Genomic DNA, 16479 nt, shown 5'->3' with positions numbered 1-16479 from the left:
AACTATTGTTATTATACTGGAACATGAAAACCTTAGTCCTCCCAGTCCCATGAGACAAATAACTGAAGAATGTCGCCCTACAACATACTCACTTTGCGCGGGACGTAGCAGCCACTGTGCCAATTCCATGCGCAGAACAAAAGCCGCCGGGCAAAATTAGATTTTTCACAGCATATTCGTCCCATGGAGTTCAGCCCCTATGGGTCATAATGCATATGCAAGTAAAAAAGTTTCCTTGTAAATAAAAATAGGCTATCCCCCTTCGACTTAAAACTGACCTCCTAAATTCTCAGGTACACAAGGGAGTCGGAGGAGGTTCACAAAACAATACATGTAGTTTACAGGCGTGAGCCCTCACAATTTTCCAGGCCAGCGGCAGCTGCCAGACTGTCAAATTTTACTTTGGGAATAGTACATACTTTATGGCATGAAGGATCATAGATGGATGGATGGATGGGATCTTTCAAAGTAAATAATTCTCATTACCTACAAAAACAAAAATACTGTCACACCTTCAACAGTTTATTTACACAAACACACTGCACCATTCCAACTTTTATTCAAGTGGTGACTAGCAGGCAGGACCAATGCTTTGGTTCAGAGATGACGATGAACTGGGTGACAGAAACTTTGTGCTACAAGTCACAACTGAAGCAGCTTATTCAGAGTGGTGCCCAGGACGCCAATGGTGGGGTTCAAGCTGGGCTGCAAGACAAAAGAATTGTCACAGTACAAGCACCGTAACCATCAATTTTAGACCACGTGGAACAGACATACACCACTTCAGTGCACTAAGGAGTGTGTTACTACTTTTAAAAACAAGAACTCTTGGATAATGATCCCCTAAACAAAGCGAATCGACAGCAAGGAGCTTTACAAGTTAGTTTGAACATTCAACAAGTAATCAAAATTGTTGAGAGTAAAAACATTTGAATATAGGTCATCCTTAATTTTGAAGTGGAAGGAAAGGAAATTCTTACAAATATTTAACTCGTCGCATCATTTGTAACCCAGGTTTAAACTCATGTGTTGATCATGCTGGCAACGTCATCTTATGAACATTAAGAATAGCAACTGCATGCTTTCGTACCGAGCGAAAGCATTAAGTATTGCACAAAATAGCACATTAGTTCACATAAAAATAGTGCTCGAAGCATTTTTGATCATAATCACAAACCACTGTTGTAGATTTTTTTGTATTAGAAATGTCACTGAAAACCTGTACATTTTTGTTATAAATATTCACTCTACTATAAAAAGGTAAACTGGCACTGCAATTGACCCTTTAGCAGTGGTATGCCAGAGTAGTTTATAACATTACTAGTCAGGAAACAGTGCTTTTCACTAATACATTTTGCTTCACATATACTATCTTGCAGATATTAGACACAAAGGCGCACAAGCTGAAGTTGACACAAAAATAACGTAAAACTACCTCATGTAAAAAAAAAAAAAACATGGATTATTGACGTCTTTCACGATTGCAGCCAGTGCATTGATAGTAGGGGACATATAGATGTGTTTTTGGATTTCGCCAAGCATTTGATTGATTGTCCCATCATCTAGCTGTTATGTAAAATTGCAGGTATCATTAAAGGGGCCCTGCAATCATATTTAAGCATCTACCTTTTTTGCGGTTTCCACATCTCTTGGTGTTCGGGCAAGCCAGCGGGCATGGAGAGAATAACTAAATATCAATGCGTAATATTTTAACCGGACGACGTGGACACCTTCTCTACCTACAAAGGCGACCCGCGGTGCTGAAAGTGTTGTGTTTGGTCTTGGCCTTAATACTGTTCAGAGCCGCTAAAAGCTTCTTTTTAAAAGTGCAAGCTCATAGTGTTGGCAGCCACTCTTAATTAAGTCACGAGAGCTTGTGCCGCCGAGATGTGCTTCAGAGCAAAGAGCTCGTGCTTGTAGCCTTTCCTGCGGTACATCATAAGGTGAAACAGAGTATAGCGGTGAGCGTAGAAAGGTCTCGAATGTACCCGGCGCCGCTGCGGTCGAGGATCCGACCGGTTCCGAAGGCCTTCGGAGCAGGTTTGGAAGTATGGCGGCGTGAAGTGGCTGCTGTACTGAACTTATCTTTATCCCGTGTTTGCTGTCGTTCGTGGCCTATGAAGTGTCATACCAAATTAGTGTTTAATCTCGCAGCAAATGCAATGCGAGCCGCCCTGGCTGCCCGCTTCATACAGCCTATCCAGAACATGCTTTAGTGGTGTCCTCTCGAGCCGTTGACGCGGAGTGCAGCAGCAGTGAGCGCTCGCTGAGCTCACTACCTTTCCTCTAGTTCACGGCCACTCAAGCGACCAAGGACGTCATGAAGGAGGTGTTTTATTGCTTGTTTTTGTAATTTGAATTTGCCTATAACTTTTAGAATAAAGCGAGATTCAAATAAAAGAAAAGTTTCATTAAGTTACTACGTTCAGTGCGCTCAGGTTCGGTGCGAATTTAAAACTTTCAGCCTTTCCACTCTGATGAAGAAGGAAAGTCAGCGGCCGCCCATTACAAACTGCTGTATGAGGGGGAGGGGAGACCCCAGCAAAATGGAAGATTTCGGGGAGGGGGGAACCCAGGCCCCATGGGCCCCCTTCCCCCTGGCTACGTGCCTGGTGTATCACTACTGGGTGGTGCACGTTACCCCAAGCTAGCGGTTGTTCTGCACTCGCTAAATTGCTCATCTACAGCTGGGAGACTAGTCGCCCTTTGAGGCATACCAGGTTCTAGGCTGTATAAACATACACACAACCGAATTTCGGATCTTGATGATGCAAGTCCGTTCCCGGCTGAGCTGAGCCCTCCTCATTCAACGCTTGTTGTTATTGCTGTCGTTTCTTCCTTCTAAAGGCTATGGTTAGGGTTCCGCATTTTCTGTGTTTTTTTCTTCTCGAAATCGGGGGTATTTTATTTCGGGGTTTAATGTTTTCCTGCAGATTCCGTGGTTTTTGTTTAAATTGGTTATGACTACACCAATTCACATAAAAAACAGTGAATCTGTAAAGAAAATGGAACACCCCCCCCCCCCCCCCCCCCCCAAAAAAAAAAAAAAAAAAAATTCCCCCAATTTCTAGAAAAAACAACAACAACAACACCGAAAACGCAGAACCCCAGTTATGGAGTATCATTTCACATGCACGGAAATTCAGCAAAGCGATTATTATTAAGTTGGATGCTTCCATAATCTTACTGTTGTGGTTTGTATACGACAGCTGGTCCCATATATTTTTGGTATCTCACACAAACCATAGGTTTCATAAAGCATTGAATGTTGATTGGAGCTGTGGTTTGATTAAAAATTAATCCTACTGATCGCTACCGTTTAATACACAAATCAATTGATAAATTTGTCAGTCGATTTTTCACCGGTCATTATGCATGAAAGACAATAAAAACTACACCTTGTTTAGTATTTTTAGTATGTCAGAAATGGCATATTGCATTCCCATTTTAAACTTCACGTTGTGACGCCTACAGAAATATAAACATGGGAAGCCTTTTAATGTGCAGTAATTTTTAAGTTATTATTTAAACAGTATAATCACCCTCTATGACAATCACATGCATGCTGAAGTGGTTTACCGTGCAAGCCTGTGTCATAAAAGAAATAAAATGTCAGAAATATAGACCATTCCTTTTAGTGCTCTCTGGGCGGCACCACTTTGTTCGACAGCGGTGCCCTCTCCATACATCCGGAAAATTCAGCGGGTTTGGTGGGGTAAAACGAGAGAGGGCACGTACCCGACTCCACTAGCAGACGACAAATCGGGAGGTTGTTATTCTCCATCTTTGGGCTGTACCGGTGGGCTGTACAGAATATCGAACTCTCGCTCGTGGCTGCCGTTGTGGAGTGGTCCGCGTTGTTAGAATAGTTATGGCTGCTCCAAAATCAGCCTATAGCTCTCTGTTGTTCTATTTCAATAAGTGATCAACTAGCATATCTTTTTTTCCGTTACTTAAATAGCAGTTGAGTCAGCCGGCAGTACTACCCTCAGCTACTGCGTTTATTGCGGCACGAGAGCATGTTTCTATTTATTATTTCGGACCTCACTCATGGTCGCTAAAGGCCTACACCAGTACGAACTTTGAATAGTAAAAAAGGTACAGCCACCGGATTCACTTTTCGCCGTAGAGACGGGCAAATCTGACACAGTTTTCACTATTTCTTTTTATTTGCACGCAGGTAACGCAGTTGGACCCTGTTAGTCTTTTTATCTAGCATAGTATTACGTGAGATCTGGCATACCAAAATCTGCGCATCTGCGCTTGAAATTCCCAAAATGACGCGATTTTAAACAGAGTTTGTACGCCAGCCGGATGCTAGGTACAGCCCACTCGGCGGAGCAGATGACAGAGGGCGAGAGGGGGAGGGCATTTTTTTCTCTCTATTACCCTCTTTGCTATGACCCTAATGGAACGGTCTATAGACAAACACGCTGTTTACAAACAAGCCCGCCTTTGCCCACACCAGGTGTGGGCACTGCGCGTGCGCAGAAACCGAATTTGGGAGGAGTAAGGCGTTACGCATGCGCCGCCGACAGCGCCACCGCAGCTGCATGACGTCAGGGCCGCGTGTTGGTCTATAGAGTAGGCATTTTTCACTTTTTCATGACTTCCTTTAGCACAGTGGTCGGCAACCAGCGGCCGATCCGGCCCGCGAGGCAGTATCATGCGGCCCCTAGCCCCCCAGCGTCCGTCCCCCCCCCCCCCCCCCCCCCCCACACACACACACACAACGCGGTCAGCTAAAAAAGAAGAAAAAAAATATAAAGTTGTCTGATTCGCTGCCCGCCTTCACGAATGGCTGACGAGAGCCTTTACAATGTTTTGCGACTCGCAGTTAGTAGCTCGAATATGGATGTCCGTAGTTTGTCGAGCGCAGTTCAACACCAGAAGTCTCACTGAGAGGAGTCTCTAGGTTTTTGTGGAAACGTTGTATCTCATGTCGTGTGTCGTGAAATAAAGAAACTGTTCATTTTCGATTTATGTACGTCAACGTGAGTTCGTGCAAGTTTTTTCTTTAAATTTAAACTCCCCCCCCCCCCCCTTCCCATCCCCACTGCTTGCCGCCCGGCCCGTTCCACCTTAGCTTTACGGCGACTCGGCCCGCTGCGCCGAAAGCTTGCCGATCACTGCTTTAGCACAAGATTCCAATTAAACAGCAAAACAAAATATCACAATTAAAGCATCACTCGAATAATCTGAAGGTTAATCAATGTACTGCCCAGTCCCAATATGCGTTAGGTGAGGGCAGAGGGTGATCGCAAAGTCTCGCGAGTCCCTAGCCCTCATCAGTAAAAGACTGTCGCTGCGGCCGATGTCGGTGACGTCGTGGTGCGGGTCATTTGATGGAGTTGCAGTGTCTACTATGTTTAAATAGAAGATTATTCAGTCAGAAATTTATAATATTGGCTTTTTGACATCCACAACCCTCACCGAGAAAATTGAAGCGGGTGAACCCACACTACCGAGAAAAGCATCTAATAGCACGCACGCTACTGCCTTGCTTGGTTACACCCGTTTGTTCGTATCGCGGCAGATATATTAGAATAGTTTGTTTCACTTGCTTCAGTTGTCCTCCCAACGATCAGTGTCCGGATCGTTAACTAGAAGAGGCACTCTCTCCTTATCGCAACGTAGTAAAATTGTTCCGACTCCGAAAAGCTTACCCACACCAAGGCACAGAAAAGGGCAACAGGCTGCAGCAGAACTCAATAGCACGGTAATTTCTGATACAGCACTAGCTTCTCTTCATGCTAAATATTTATATTAATGAAAAAGCTCAAAATTGCAAAAACAAAAATGCATAGAACCTGCCATTTCACAGTCCACAGTACCCATAATATGTTATCCGGGTCACAATTAGTTATTTTGTTAAATTCCCACGCTCGTGAACCGATAGAACTATTTTAAAAGAAAGAAATTTTTAACATACATAGTGCAGTTTACCCAAAGACAGGCATCTGTCGTAGTGAGCCATGCTTCCCAACGTCTGCCTAGGGCAGACGACTCATCCACACACATGGTTATTTATACTTAAGCCGCACGCTGGTAAGACAATTCAATCTTTACTGACGCACCGAACGGTACCGCACCACTTTCCGCTAAAACTGTTTTCCCACCGATACTGTGCAACAAAATAAATGCAAGAATTTACACCGTTTCGCACGCGAACATGGAGAGCCTATGGGACAGCAATGCTTCCATCCCCGCTTTGATAATGATGATAGCACGACAGCAGCGCCACCTCTAGGTCGATCCCGAGGCCAATAGCTTACTACTGCATGTGAGCAGGCTCACGGGAGATCCTTGCTGCACAGGCTTCGAGCTGGATGTGCGTATACTTCCAAACGGCTTCACATGTACGACTGCAAGTCAGACCCATACTGTCCATCTTGCAGTGACCCTGAAGACACAGCGCACGCTCTTCTATGCCCAAGCCACGACCAGCATCGGAAGCTTCTGATTCAGCGGTATGCGACGGCTGGCCTCTCCCACTCCAATCTTGAAGACCTTCTAAATCCAAACGGGACTCAAGGAGTAGCCGAGAAGGCCTTTTGTGCTCTCCTAGCTTATCTGCGCGAAAGTGGACTTGCAAGCCGGCTCTAGCGTATTTACGCACTAATCAATTGTGCCAGATCTGATTCCTCCACAAAGTATGGATGCCCGTTTAAACGGGGCTATTCAGAGTCACGCTACTCGTCTGTCAGCTAACGATTCAACGCCCCGTTCAAACGCCTCAATCATTCTTTCTTTCTCTCCCTCTTTCCTCTCTATTCCTCCCATTCCCCCAAAGCTAGGCAGCGACTTGCCCCTGTACGGAGGCCCACATTTCTCCTAGCTCCCCCCCTTCCCGACACCCCGCAATAAACAAACAAACAAGCTCACGGGAGAAAGCTAGATGATTAAATGCATTTTAACGGAAAAATAAAACATTAAACATGTTTGCACGTTGCCGGTTTCCTAAAGACAATACTTGGCACGCTGCGAGGGAGCATGCTGTTCGGCGGGGGGATGGTTGGTTGCACGAGAATACTGACGTCCCTTGTTCGGCGCACTTCAAAGATGACTGCTTTGACACAAGCGGTCAAGCGAGAAGACTTCGACCGGGTAGCATTCCAACTATGTTTGTTTTCTCTCGTTTCCGTAAAGCCGACCCGCATGTAAACAATTTAGCGTGCGACGAGACGAGTGACGGAGATTTCTCACGGTTGCCCATTGCATCGCTCGGTTTTCGGGATTTCTAGAAAACGTTGCTCACCGTCTTGGTCGCTTCGCCGTCGCTTCCATGCGGTTTGCCTCGTCGTGTGACTGACGGAGCGACAGTGAAGCGGGTCGCCGTTGCTCGCCAAGGCGCTTACATGTGGTTTATACTCAATTAATTTACAAGCACACAACGTTGAACCATTGGTGCCTCGATTTTAAGTATAAACTGCATGCAAGCGATTTGGCGAGCAATGAGACAAGCGATGGTGACCCGCTTCGCTGTCGCTGAGTCAGTCGTGTGACGAGGCGAACCGCACGGAAAAGACGAAGCAAGCGACCAGGACGGTGAGCGACGTTTTCTAGAAACCCAAAAACCGAGTAACACGACAAGCGACCGTAAGAAATCTCCGTCGCTCGCCGCTGACTCTTGTCGTCGCCACCGCTCGTCTCGTCGCAAGCTAAATCGCTTACATGCTGGTCATCTTTACAGAAACAAGTGTGCACATGCAGCGGGAAGCACGACTGGATAGCCTTACTCCGTCAGTTGAAATTTGCATATGTCGCAATGGTGTAGACTGCCCTTTATTAGCGAGAAAAACGCCAGAACGGGATGAACTTATATGGTCTCTGAAATCATAATCTTTTATCGTCGATCCATTCGCTGTCCTATTCCATTTCATAAATACGAAAATACAAGAGCTGTGTTGAAATATAGATATCAAATGATTAAACAAAAGCCCGAAATATCGAAAAGACACACAATTTCAATGTCGAAAAGACACACAATTTCAACACGGAACGTGAAAGAACACGAAAACAAAGCTCCGGTAGTAGCCTGTGCAGCACACAACGCGGGGGAACGGTGAGAAACTGAAGGTCGGCTATGGCGGCAGGGTCACGTGACGTCAATATGCCGGCGCCCATGAAATGTCGCCTGAAAGGGTCTATAGCTATGCTTTTCTTGTCTTATAAAGCACCATTGTAACAATCGCGCAACTTTCTGAAGTGCTTTTCTAAAGTGCTGTTAATGTTATTGACCCACGACTAGTTAGCTCCACATACTGTGAACAACTTTATTTTTGCGGCCTCAATATTTCGTAAATTTGGAGAATATTTCATGCGCAGAACATTTTGCGAGGAGTGGTGAGCTATATATTCTTTACCATATATTGGTGGGATGCGTTTTTTGCAGAAATTTTTAAGTCAAGAAATTTGCGAACAATTAAGTTGTTTACAGCAGTCGGGTACGCTTATTTGCCTCCCAAGCCTTTGTAGGGCCTGACAAGTCAATCCCCTTCACCGTGCTATGGTGTACTAGAATCTAGTACATTATAACTAGGGTTCTGCGTTTTCGGTTTCTATTTTTCCAAAATTCGGCGTACTTTTTTCGGTGTTTATTTTAAAATTAAATTTTCGGTGTTTTTCGGCGTATATTTATGCCCACAAAAGTTTATCGGCTTTTTTCGGTGAATATAAAATAAACACCAACGGACACCGGATCGGATGATCCTTGTAGCTCTGATACTTGTGATCACTCAAAGAATAACGGCATAGGTACATTGAAAAAAAAAAAATGGACACTTTATTTAGCAAATGTGTGCAGCTCTAAAAGAAACAAGGAAAAACCTGAGAAGCACGAACAAATCAGATATAAAGCCTATGCCCGAAAAACATAGAACTTCACCTTCTGTACATCAGGATTACGTTATCTTATAATAGTACATTCAGATGTACGTTCCCAGGTTCTCCTCGTTGATCCGCAGTCTTTCTTTCCTGTTGCTATTCCCTGAGCTTCGAGAATGCCCTCTCAACACTAATACTGGACACTGGCAGGCTGAGAGGAAGCGCTGCCTGAGCCAAACTCGGTTAATCAACCAATTGTGACCGCCAAAAGAGAGACGGTGCGACTTTGTGAAGCTCAACACAGCATGCAGAGCTTGCATCAGGTCAGTCTTCCTTAAAACGAGTTTGAAAACACGCTCGTACATGGCAAAGTTATGGGGCATTTCGGACCTCACGTTCCGATCGATGATGCGCACATTAAACCAAAACGTCGTGATGGCATCCGTGTATCCCATACATTCGGACAAGTTTCAAAGGACACTGTTGTTCCACGTTTTCGCCACGGCTCTGCGGTACGACTGGAATGTCAAAGTGACATTTTCCGGTTAAAACTGAATTTTAGAAAATTGATTCGACATACTTTTATCGGTTTTAATAAAAAAATGCCGAACCTAAAAACTGACCTTTTTCGGTTAAAACCGAATTTCCGAAAATGGACTCGGCGTACTTTTATCGGTTTTTATCGGTTTAAACCGAAAACTCCGAACCCTAATTATAACCGTGCAAATTCACGCCGCTCTTCCATCAAGATTCAATTTCTCGGAAGAAAACCGAAAAAAAACTCGTCCCCTCCCCCGGCTGGTGCCGATGCCGTCATCTGAATGCAACACAGCGCTTTGGCATTGCCACTGGGAATCGCACAGAGCCCTTGCTTCAAGCAAAATGGCAGCCTTGTTCCCACCTAGTCTAGCAACACATGCATTTTGTACTCTCGAACCGGAAAACAGGAAAAGGTCCATTCTCTACAGTGCTTACTGGTAACACCCACATTTGCAAAATCGTCCACTGACAGTGAGAGTACTTCCCCTATTTCAACAACTATAGCATCAATGTGTATTTTTGCAACAGGTCTACATTCTGTTTCACATCACGTCTTACCGCAGCGGATGCTCCAAGCCGCCTCAGCCAACCCAGCTCTGCGAACGTAGCACTTGATATGCTCTACACGTCACCCTCTTCAAGGTCAAGTAAAGGCCTGGTCACACATACAGCGGAGCGTTAAGTTAGCGCTACGTGAGTGCTCCAAAGAGCGCTCATGTGGTGCTTCCTTGCGCGTGACTTAGTTCTACACTCTAAGAAAAAAGTTGGCCTCAAGGGACTAACGGCAGCATTTGGTCCTCTGAACTTCCAGTTGCTCCCCGTAAGGACCATCTGGTTCAAGCTAGGTACCGCGCGCAAAAGCTGGGGACTAACAGCGCTCGACTGGAACTAACCGATAGGCCTGCGCGAGCAAAAGCATCCATTAGTTCCCCTCAGACAGGGTGCATCTGTAGGATTTAGTCCCCGAAGGCAAACGGAATGTTCGCCAGGAGGACGAATCATATTTCGCTCGTCTTGGGGATCGGCGAGACTCTGCCCAGCACGGCTGAAAGTGATGACAAAACTCGGACGAAACTAGCGAATTTGTTTAATGTGCCACGAACGTTCAGACATTACATGGTAGAGCTTCGCGCGTAGTTCGAATGCGAGTTAACGAAAGTGTTGACTCTACTTCACCCAACCATCTCGTCAAAAATAATCTCTTGACATTTCACAAGTCCCATTCACTTAACTTGCCTTCGCGCAAAAAAAATGAGCATTAATCCAAACGCAACACCTCCGAATACTAGCACTTTTTTTTTCTTAAATGAAACTTAAGAGTTCGTAGAAGACGCGCTTTCAACACCGGAGTCTCGCAGTCAGAATAAATGGTCACTTCACTCGCTAAAACTGAGTTACTAAGAACAGGTCGGGCCTCGTCTCTGCGTCTCCCCGTAACTAACCTTTCTTGGTAGTCCAATGTTGAACTCAAAATCCGCACTGACACACTTGATGCACGGCACGTTCCACTTAAACAGCACATTCAGGGGCAGTATCCAGACGCCTTCATGCCATCGTCGTCGATGTTTCACATAACATTCCAGATGAACAACGGAGAACGAACCGCGCCCGGACGTCATTCATGACAACACCCTGCTAATACAAAACAAATGCGAAAAAAAAGGCCCCCGAGAAAATTGAAGAGAGAGAGAGAGGGAGAGAAAACAAAAAAAGAAAAGCGTGCTTGCTTGTACGTCACTTGACCGGCGTGTTGAAAATGGCGAACATAATCCCTGGAGAAGGCGAACCTTCGACCTTCTCCCGTCCTTCGGGCATTGGTGTCGTGTCACGTGTGTCGTGTGTAGTGAAAGGGGGAAGAGAGATTTTCGGGGAAAAGAGATTTCCCTTCCCCTTCCCAGCAACCCCCTCCCCCGCATTCCTCGCTCCCGCAGGGGGCAGGGCAGATGGGCCAGAGAGGGTCCGTCGGGCAATAGGGAAGGGGTCTTTGTTTGAAAAGAACCTGTTTTAGTATAGCCTTCGTCAGGACTTAGAAGCTGGTCGTCTCCGATCATTGTGAAATCCGGTTTGGAATCGCGGTGCTGCAACGCTGCACTTGATCTGTTCTGAAGTCACAAGACAAGGGAACTCGATTAAGGTATGTCAAAGTACTTCTGTTTATGGTATATTCACTAACTGCGGCGTCAGAAAGTGTTTTAGTTTGAGCGCGGTCTCTAGCTTCCAAAGCACGCGCCATGCTCTATTCTTTTTGGCACTATGGTTGCTTATTTTGTTACGCAGCACAGAGACCTGATATTCAATCGTATCGAGCAAAACTCCAGTTCTACCGATCGCTTATTTTTTGTGTTTTGCAGACCCTGGCAGGATCGTTTTACCATAAAGGCCTCTTTACATATGCAGCTGAGAGCTACAAGCATAGCGCTGACCTAGCGCTAAACGCGTGCTGACGGGAGCTTTCACCAGCTGTGTATCGCACCGTCAAAACTGTTGCTCATGGCAGACGAAAAGCAGCTCACGACACGTGAGCAGCTCTACTTCAGCGCTTCGCTGCGTGTGAGAACCGGCCTTAATGGAGACATTCATTCGGTTGTACAGACTTTCGCGTTGATGGCGGGAGCTCGTTCCGTCACTTTGAAGCATAGTTTGGGCACGCACACGCTGGGTCTGTAATTCGCAGCGAACGGTCTACTAAAAATATAATATTGCGCTGGTCTGCTGTCAACAGATCGCATGTTAGATGTGAACCATTGTAGCACTTTTGTAGCCTATTTGTTATTTTAATATGTGTGTGTTATATCTCATACTTTTGCTGAGCGATCGGGTATTTCATGCTGCCCCTGTTGCTAATAATCCAAATTCCTCGCAAACAGGCAAGAAGCTGCAGGTGCCCCAATAAACGGTGCTTGGACCACGACCGGTTTGAACAGCCGTCCCAGTGTTCAAGCCATCGTCGACGCAAGTGCACTCTTCGGAATCTGGCCTTATCGTGAAGTCTACCGCTCAGGAATTTTGACTTTAGTCATCCTTGAATGCGATGTGTATTTACGAGGCAATAAAGCTACGTTTAACCTGAACTGGACGATTTCGTTTTGGTGATTTGTGGCTGGGGACCAAATGCAAAGGATAAACCTTTAGTCCCAGGGGTCTAAATCCAACGGCGCAACGTTTAGACCCAGGGGTTCAAGTGCAAGGGCCTAACGGTTGGTCCTCGGGGTTCATTTGAAACGGTGTAACAGTTAGTCCTTGGGGTCGAAGTGCAAGGGCCTAACAGTTCGTCCTCGGGGTTCAATTGAAACGGTGTAACAATTGGTCCCAGGAGACCTAGTGCAAGGGCCTAACAGTTGGTCCTCGAGGTGCAATTGAAACGGTGTAACAGTTAGTCCTAACGGTGCTAGTGCGAAAGACTAATAAGGGGGGCGCAACTGTTACTCCCCTTACCGTTAGTCCCCGAGGGGACTAATGGTTGTGGCAACGCACTTGCTCCCTTCGGGGACTAAGTCGCGCTCCCTTTTTTCTTAGAGTGTAATATAGAGCGCAATCAGCGCTTTAGTAGCGCTTTAGTAGCGCTCCTTGTACGACCGTTATTGCTGCAGATTAGCACGTGTACTGATGTTCAGGTTCCTGTGGTTGGGTGTGCAACAGTACCATGACGGGCATGTGGGATGCTGAAATAGAAAGGCGACAAATGCCCTTACATACGCAATTAGTGCATATGTGTGTGGACGACTTAACGCCCAGAAGAGCCTTCTGAGTGCACGAAATCTTTCGCCACCGAGATATTGACGGGTATCCGGTGAACCTCGTTCCCAGGCCGAGGGACCGGGACACAGAGCTCTTTAGAAGGTGATTATTTTTTAACTGCGTGTCTCTGAAACCAGGATCACGCATGTTGAATAGAAAGTGATAAGGTCGTACCCAATCAATTAGTTGCTCAGAGTCCATGACTCTGAATCGCTTGCCCAACCCTTTGCCTGGAGAGCGGCTCTTTTACTTCCTCTTCTTTCAATGCCAAAGGAAAAATAACAACGGAATCGCCGTGCATGCGTTGCTTCGCAGCAGCAAGCACGGCACAAGGAGCGCACTTACACTGCGCTGCTTCCAGCGCTCATGAAGCGCTAACTGAGCGCTCCGCTGTATGTGTGGATCAGCCTTAACACTCACAGGGCCTTGGATTGGCTCCGATGGCTCGTAGGTGGTGTAAAGCCTTTCTATCCTGGGAAAAGCGGCACCATTCATTGTTGTGGAAATGCTCGAGACTTGTGCCGGGCACCACCTTCTGGGAAGAACATGGCGGCTGAAATTTAGCTCAGTGCTGCGCTGTGCTGCCATGATCTTCCCAAGGGCTGCACGTAGCACGTACCTCGTGCATCGGCGCACCTTGCGCTACTTTTGAAACATAAAGGGGCTTTAAGGTGGTGCAGTTGGCAACGGTTGCCCCGTGGCCGCTGTTGCAAGAGCAAACTGTGGTTCGAGCACAAAATTATGAAGGTAGGCTTGTTAGTCATTAGATTAAGGGCTTGGGGAAAGTGATCTATGTGACTTCGCCCATTACCTGGCCCACCCTTCTGTTGGGGCTTTCGTAGAGATGGCACAAAGAGTATGTTAAGCAAAATAGCTGTCAACATAAGAAAGATATAATAACAATGTCAGCATGCAGAGCATGTTATGGTCTTAACTGGACAAGAGGCTAAACCTATGAGCATACCACTGCAAATATTTCATGTTGATCTATATAGCACACAAACTGCCTCTGCTTGCCAAACGTTTACCCCTGCATCCTTATTTTCAGAACGAGGCTGGTGTGCTGCAGTAATCAAATGACAGATGAAGAAATAAACTTCACCATATCGACTGACCTCACTGAAGTGAGCGCCGCTATCCTTCAGCATCCCGCTCCACTCCCGGCTGTTCGATGAAACCATGGCCTGCCTTGTGGCTCCTGCAGAAAGTGTTGGTCTCCCGGTCATCCTTGTTCTTTCCCGCAGAACCTCGGCACGTCCACCGCGGGCTGCTCTGGCTCGGGAGGATGACCGTCAATCCAGCAGTCATGACGAACAGACGCTTAATCGCCGCAAAAAGAACGAATCGACTAAATCTCGACAGCCACGTCTGGTTTCAATAGGAAAATGCCGAAGGTCTTTCCACAAGAAACCCCAGTTGCCCCAGTCACGGAACCCCCAGATATCAAAGCACGTGGTACACCCAGTTTTGGGCTAAATACACAGGCAATCGGAATCTCGCGACAGAAATACATACGTAAAAAAATCAACAAGACACCAAGAAGGGCAAATCAACGCTCCGAAACGGGGATTCACGACAAATGGAGGTGGACTTGCGAAGGTTGCAGGAACACGAGGAGCCGAAAAGGGAAACAACGGTCAAAACGCGGGAAACGAAGGGATTCTCCCGCTTCTCATCAAATGTAACACGTGACATTGCATATAATAATTATCTCAGAGTGCATTTAATATATCTAATATAATTTCATTTCTACTAATTTAAAATTTATATAAATAAACTTAACAAAATAATTCACTCAATTTATATAGACACGTGACTTTTTCTTAATAGCCACTCAGAATTCTGGGTCTACCTAACGCTAGGCGTTGCGTAGACCGGGTCGACGCAGACACTGCCATCAACATAAACAAATCTGTCCTGTTGCCAGCCGTCACCATTGAAGTGTGCCAGATCCCTCAATTTACGAAAAAATAAACGTACGCACTAATGTTCAGGCACAATTATCTCTTTATTTTGTACTTTAAGTTGAATAAATAAGCGTATACACTGCCGTTTAACAGATTTAAAAGAACTATTAGAATAAAATGAACAGAATTCTCCCTGTCTCATAATTAGTCGTCGCAATCCGATCCAATCCAATCCTGCCGTCGCGGCCGTCGTCCGTCGTCGCTTTGCTTGCGCGGCCTGTCCGGACACGCTGCCGTCGCGTCCCCGCCCCGGCGTGCTCCCCTTGACGGTGACGGGACGGGAGAGGCGCCGGCTGTGTGAATGAGGCCTAGGGCCTCATTCACACAGCCGGCGCTGCGGTTTTCCAGCGTGCTGTGGACACGTTTTCTACTCGTTCGTCGTCATTCGCCGAAGAAGTTTTTTGAAGACTCTGTGTGTTGTTGAGACTTGCCGTTGTGAACACGTGGAAAATTTTACGAAAGTGCAGTGTCGCAGGAAAAAGGCACAACGCGTCGAAAGGAAGGGCTGGCGGCGTGTTCAAAGCTTCCTTGGCACGCCGAAGTGCCGTGTCTCTGTGCCTTCGCACGCTTGGATACCGACCAAGAACGGACGCCGTGTGTATGTGTCTAGCGAGTGCAATGTGCGGGAAGCTGTTCGTGCCTCTGGATCAGCGTCTTTTCCCCTCGCGGTTTAGCAACGAGCTTAATCCAGCGTCCACTAGCGACGGAAGATGGGGGGAAGGTACGTCTTTTTTTCGTCCTTAGACGATTTTTCACAATACCGTGCACAACAGCTCCTCATCACTGATCAGTGCTGGCTTATCAACCTACTTAATTGCACTTGACGTTTGAGCGCGGCTCGCCTAATTGTAATTGGTCAGCAGATTGCACACGACCATATCGGCCGCGCTTCAAAGATTTTCATTCTCGCCGTCTTGTACTTTTGCTTTCGAAAACCCCCCTGGCTCCACTCCCACGGAATCTATTAGAGTAGATTTGGGACATAGCCATGGTTAATATTGTACATAAGAACACGTACAGATCTCTCCCTTTTATTGATAGCAACTCACCGGAACAGCTGGACGATCCAGAACTCCGTGGCCGATATATATAAATGATCTAAAGGCTTCTACGCGCGACACACGTTCAGAACTTTGGCGCGGCGTCAATTCTCGACCGGTGTCCAAGCGTGTGAAGGCACAAAGATGCATCACTCGGCGTGCCAAGGAAGCTTTGATCACGCCGCGACACCGGCGACACTTGTTTTCGACGAGTTGTACCTTTTGATACGGCTTCACGCACATTGCACTCGCAAAACACATCCACACGGCGTCGATTCTTGGTCGGTATCCAAGCGTGCGAAGGCAAAGAGACACGGCACTTCGGCGTGCCAAGGAAGGTTTGAACACGCCGCCAGCCCTTCCTTTCG

The 16479-nt window shown here is 46.6% G+C and overlaps 2 long non-coding RNA genes across 2 annotated transcripts; one reads left to right on the top strand and one right to left on the bottom strand.

Annotated features, from left to right (window-relative positions):
* Positions 1-535: 535 nt before the first annotated feature.
* On the bottom strand, positions 536-14600 carry LOC115316194. The gene is made up of 2 exons (XR_003917842.3): positions 14220-14600; positions 536-705 (listed from the first exon to the last, which is right to left on the bottom strand). It is a non-coding gene; the product is annotated as an uncharacterized LOC115316194 (long non-coding RNA).
* LOC121833511 lies at positions 11346-12437 on the top strand. The gene is made up of 2 exons (XR_006076739.1): positions 11346-11500; positions 12234-12437. It is a non-coding gene; the product is annotated as an uncharacterized LOC121833511 (long non-coding RNA).
* Positions 14601-16479: the final 1879 nt, after the last annotated feature.

This window comes from Ixodes scapularis, unplaced genomic scaffold (assembly GCF_016920785.2).
Source record: "Ixodes scapularis isolate PalLabHiFi unplaced genomic scaffold, ASM1692078v2 PGA_scaffold8__174_contigs__length_109621045, whole genome shotgun sequence".
Taxonomy (NCBI): Eukaryota; Metazoa; Arthropoda; class Arachnida; order Ixodida; family Ixodidae; genus Ixodes; species Ixodes scapularis.
Note: the sequence above shows the minus strand (reverse complement) of the source record. Positions and strands in the feature narration are given on the sequence as shown.